This window comes from Pogona vitticeps, chromosome 6, assembly GCF_051106095.1.
Source record: "Pogona vitticeps strain Pit_001003342236 chromosome 6, PviZW2.1, whole genome shotgun sequence".
NCBI lineage: Eukaryota > Metazoa > Chordata > Lepidosauria > Squamata > Agamidae > Pogona > Pogona vitticeps.
The window spans coordinates 13,580,001-13,585,811 of NC_135788.1; the positions used below are offsets into that span (position 1 = coordinate 13,580,001).

A 5,811-nucleotide genomic window follows, 5' to 3' on the forward strand; every position below is an offset into this window, starting at 1 on the left:
GTCATGGCCTGACTCCCTAACGGATGCCACAGGCAAGAGCAGAGCAGGGCAGCTGAGGACAAGACATTCTGGAGAGGGCTCTTTCGTAGGGTCACCGTAGGTCAGAAGCTCCTTGATGGTAGAAAACAACAACTTTAATAGGAACGTCCTCACTCCCTTATTTATTTCTAAGTATTCTTTGGGGCAGACACTTTGTTCTCTATATTGTGCCTGACGCAGCACCAATTTGTTGGCATTTTCCCAACCATCCATACGACCATGTAAGGCTTGTCTCGATGCTAGCAGTGACAAAACCCATGACTTTTTGTGTCATCCCCCCCCACACCTTCTTCTGAGGCATAATTTATTTTTTCTTGTATGGGGGCGGGAGCAGTGTCAAGAGTCCAAAATTATGGTATTTCCCAAGCTTTCAAGGGAAGGGAAGGGAAATGGGAATCTCCACCAGGAAACTGGGCTTACTTCTAAGCAAAAGTGGTTTGAGAAGAGGTGGCTTTTAAAACAAGTTTGGATTCAAATCCCAGTAAAACCTGTCATCTTTTATGATAAAGAGGGACAAAAATTGGATGAAGGAAGGTGCTGGATCTTTTCCCCAACTTGGAAGAATAAGACTTATGTGCTATCTTTCTATAATACGGAGACTTATGACGTACCTTTCTATAATACATGAGACAAGCAGTTTACAAAAACAAAACTGATCGTGATTTAAAGGCTGAAGACGTAATGAGAGTTCTTTGTGAAACTGTTAAATGTTGTTTTAAAAGATGGTCTCCATAGCCATTTGATAGCTGAACAGCTAGAGGCTGCAATCCAAAATGCAGTCTTTGATAGGACTGAGTGCCACTGAAGTAAGCCTGCACAAGATTACACTGTAATTTGCCTTTTAATTGGCATAAAGGTGATTTGTGATTGCTTTAAGATTAATGCATTAGTCATAGTTCCTGCCATCAGATAAAATAAGATTCATAAATCATATTCAGAAACAGAGTTTGCAACAGAAAATACTTGGACATCAACATGCAGCACTTAAGAGGCTTTACTGGATGTTTACTCTGCAGAAGAAATAATCAAGGATTGACAAAGAGTGAATTTGTTTTGTGTTGTCCTTGAACCATTTGCTTCAACTCACCATTAGAACCCATTTCTAATAGTACTAGCTATATGAAGTTGAACAGAATACCAGGAAAGGTGACAGATTTTCATTCCTCAGAAGCTTTTAAGCAAAAGCTGGACTATCACCTCTCCACGGCAGGCCATAGTAATGGAGTTCCCATATTGTCAAACAAATGGGCTAGATAATCTTTGATGTACCTTCCAACTCTTCTTCCAGACCACAACAACAAAAACAACAACATGCTGTCGAGTTGATTCTCACTTATGGTGATCCTTTCCAGGGTTTTTCTAGGTGAAGTGGTTTATCGTTCTTTTTTTCTGGGGGGGGGGCATCCTGGGACTATGAAGCTTGCCTACAGCTACACAAGCTGGCTCTTCATAGTGGGGAATGTGACTCCCAGCCTCTGGCTACCTAAACCACTGAGCTATCAAGCTTCTAGGTAAACACGTTTCTAAACCTTCAGCCCAAAATATGTCTGAATCATTAATGGCATTAATAAAACAGTATGGTTGCAGTTTAATTTTATATAACTTCTGATTCCTCCTCTGATCTAAAAGTGGAGCCGTCTGAACATGACTGACAAATCGTCTGGAATTTTAAAGTGAAAAATAAAAATGTGAGCAATCGCAGTATGTAATCTCGTTCTGACCATTCATATAGACTTCAACAACTAGACCCAAAATTGGAAAGACCATTTTCTCAAGGTACCTTGACTCACCATATGAACATGTCAAGTGAAGGAGATGGGTAGATATCTTGGAGTACAGAATTCCACCACCTAGGCACTTGTATCATGGTGCTGTTTTCCACATTATTTCAACAAATGCCCCCTTTGACAAGGATAGACACTGAGCAAAATGGCAGTGGACGTTTTAAGCTAAGATGCCACAGACAAACAAAATGGTTGGTAGTGGCAGAGCCAGTGGTAGGTAGAGCTAGTGCTAACAATAGGAAACAGAACAGTAGAATGAGTCAGACCTCTGTAATTCCAATTTTCTCCTCATCCTTCTGCTTAATTACAATGAGAGCATGTTATCTGAAGATGAGCTATGGAGGATGTGAGGGGTCACCAGGGAAGGCTGTGGCCATGGTGGAATGGGAGAAAATATAGAAATACGTCTATGCCAGTGTTTCCCAGCCTGGGGGTCGGGATGTGTTTTTTTGTGGCGGTTGTCATGGGTCTTCTTACACGTGTTATAGTTAGACATGGGGGCTTCATATTCATATATGAATACAAAGCCTGCTGGCACAGGTAGCCAGCCTGATTACCACCCATCCCCAGACCCCACCAGACCACTTACCACATGGCGCATGGCATGCATGGCCAGCATCATCCCCTGTGCTCCAATCACAACAGGAGCCCAGCTGCCAGAGCCCCGCCTCCCTGCTCACCCAGCCTCGCCGGCAAGGGAGCAGGAAGACGAGTCTCCTTGCTCAGCCACAGAGGGGTGGTGGCAGCTGGATTACTGCCTCAATTGGGGCACAAGGGATGACGCCAACCACACGCGTCATGCCCCATGTGGTCCAGCAGATTCTGGGAGTGAATGGTGATATATCATGTTTACACGTATACACCACAGAGAAAATATAATGAGATAGTTGCTTACAGTCAAAAACTATAGATTATTAAAATCTCTTATTATTATATTACAGCAGGTCAAATTGTTCCCAGTTTCCATGCCCAGATCCCTGTGGTGTATCCGTTTGAGGGTTTCAACACAATTTGCATAGTGCAACGTGTATGAGAACAAGATGAGGCAAGCATAATTGACTTGAGTTCATCTATGTATTCTTGCTGTTTAAAAATAAATAAATAATTCTTACAGCATGAGGTATTTTCAGTTCTTATTTCCTTCACATCCACATTACCCTCATGAGCTAGATTTATTTGTGCATTTCTTGGGATACGGAAGCTGAGGAACAGTGGCCACCTGCTGAGCAGCCCTCTGCTGAGCGTATGGTTGAACAGTAATTCACTGGAAGGCCCGGAACAACCTCCTATCGGCTGTTGCCTACGTTACCATAGTGATGTAGAAATTGATTCCCTGTTGACTCTTCGCAGACTGCTGTGGTGATACCTTGAAGCTCAGAACCACACAATCAGGTCCAATTTATGAAGCGCTTTCTCTTCTAGTTGTGCTAATAGGAATGACGAACCCACATTGTTAATCTATCAACATAGCTTCGACATTGACATCTGGAAACCATGAAGAAGTTGCTCTTAGGCCACCGCTAGATTTTGAAAATTGCCCTTGTTTTTCAGTTTGCCTAGCATAGTCTTCTTCTTCTTCTTCTTCTTCTTCTTCTTCTTCTTCTACCTACTACTACTACTACTACTACTACTACTACAAGTTTACTTAGGAACATGGCTAGTTTGGCATGTAACATGAGAAATAGCTATTTCTTTCAGTTTTAGCAATAGCTTCTAGGAATATCAAATTATAATATGCTTGTGACTCCCCAATATCTGAGGGAAATCCATGGCCTTAAATATGCCCTTCAAGGATGGCGTATATTGTGACCTGCTTGTTAGTGTCTGTGCTTTCCCTGAAGTTTTAAAAACTGTGTTGAATCAAGTGCATTCAAATACATTCAAACAGTGTGTCATGTCACAAAGCTATGGATATCCCCACCTGGTTCTTCATGCATTGGCCTGACCTGCCCAGCATTGGGAACTGGTGGTGAGTGTTGTTTGTCTGAGTCTTGTGACCGGGAGAAATCTCACCACCTTTGAATTTCTAGGTCAAGACCGACCGATTTGACATGGTGATAAAAAGGTAAAGGTTCCCCTTGACAATTTTTGTCCATTCGTCTTCGACCCTAGGGGGCGGTGCTCATCCCCGTTTCCAAGCCGTGGAGCCAGCGTTTTGTCCAAAGATAATCTTCCATGATCACATGGCCAGTGCGACTTAGACACGGAACGCTGTTACCTTCCCACCGAGGTGGTCCCTATTGATCTACTTGCATTTGCATGCTTTCGAATATAGCACTTCAAAGATTCTCCGGCGCCTTCAAGGACAGGACAGGCTGACTGATTAGAAAGATACAAGCACACCACCCAATGATACTATTTCTCCTAGTTCCATGTAACAATGGGGGTTGCCTTTGAAGATGGTTCAGAAACTTCAGCTGGTGCAAAACTCTGCATCCAGACTAGTGACTGGAACCAGCTACAGGGAGCACATACAAGAACTGCACTGGCTACCAGTCTGTTTCTGGGCCCAATTCAAAATGCTGGTCATTACCTTTTTTTATAAAGCCCTATACAGCTTGGGTCCAGGCTGCCTGAAGGACCATATCTCCCTATAGGCGCCTTCTTGGGGATTAAGATCAGCAGAGGAGGCCCTCCTCTCGGCCCCATTGCCAGCACAAGCACAGCTGATGGGGACACGGGAGAGGGCCTTCTCTGGGGCAGCTCCCCAGGCTATGGAACGCTCTCCCTCGGGAGATCAGGATGACCCCTTCCCTTTTACCCTTCAAAAAAAAAAAAAAGCTAAAGACCCATCTCTTCAGGAGGCTTTTAGCAATTACAACTGAATCCCTGAACCCCATTTAAGCAGAAATTTTATTCTTTTTTTATGTTTTCATGTTTTAATCTTTTAATTGTATTTTAAATCATATACTGTTTAATTTATTTTTTAACATTTAACTTATTGTATTTTTAAATTGTGTGAATTTTAATGTTGTGAACTGCTTTGGGTCACTTGTTGGGAGAAATGTCACATCGTCGTCGTCGTCGTCATCATCATCACCACCACCACCACCACCACAAACATTATTGCATTTTTCATATTGGTGCACTTTACAGAAATGCATTTTTTTAAAAAAGTAAATGCTTACATTTTGTCTTAGACCAACCAAAAAAGTATCCTGTCTCTCAAAGGCTTGCACCAAAAAGGACAATTTTGAAGCTTTCCCATTTACTAAGTCAGGACAGATCAAGCCAGGATTTACATCCCTGTAAGTAAATATGAACAGAATTGGATTGTAAACTTTGGTTGACATTAGAGATGGGAATGACTCACCATTTTGGCGATGACTCACCAAAATGTTGATGACGCACAAAGCACAAAGTTGCCCCCATGAAGCAACGAATAACGAGGTTATTCGTCGTATCGTGGGGGGTTATTTTAAAAACACACCCCTGCCCCTGCTACCACCCCACCCCCACCAACACCCCCTTACCGTAATTGCCGCCGTTGCCACCAAGGTCTCCATCTGGCCTCCGCAGCCACGGCGTGTAAAAAGGGAAAGTGACTGCCCTTTGCAAAGATGGTGGCTACAGCTTCATTTAGGGTATGGAAGCTGCAGCTGCCATCTTTGGAAATGACAGCCTGGATTCCCTTAAGGCACGTGACTAACCTGCGTTGTCTTTCATGAATGCTGCTTAAATCTGAGTTAAAAGTACCCAACATTTCTCTGAAATAGTGATTGAGTATGATGCAATGCAATATCACATGTAAAACGTCTATTGACATTGGAGTTAAGGCAAGCTTTAGCCTTCTATCTCTCCTTGTCTGCATTTCTCTCAACCGCTTAGCAAAATTATTTTGCTCATTGTGAAGCTACAAAGCATAGTGTCTGTCTCACATGAATGCCAAATATATCGCACTAGCTCTGCATAAACCTTTGGTACTTTTATATTTTTAATGCATTCAATCAATAACTTTTTTATTTAAACCCCCCCCTCTCAAGTGCTT

The 5,811-nt window shown here is 42.7% G+C and overlaps 1 long non-coding RNA gene across 1 annotated transcript in view; it reads right to left on the reverse strand.

Annotated features, from left to right (window-relative positions):
• LOC140707972 (uncharacterized) overlaps positions 1 to 5,490 on the reverse strand; it is an 83,747-nt gene extending 78,257 nt beyond the window's left edge. The window contains exon 1 of the long non-coding RNA XR_012088097.2: positions 5,297 to 5,490. This is a non-coding gene — a long non-coding RNA (uncharacterized LOC140707972). The remainder of the gene's footprint in view (positions 1 to 5,296) is intronic.
• Positions 5,491 to 5,811: the final 321 nt, after the last annotated feature.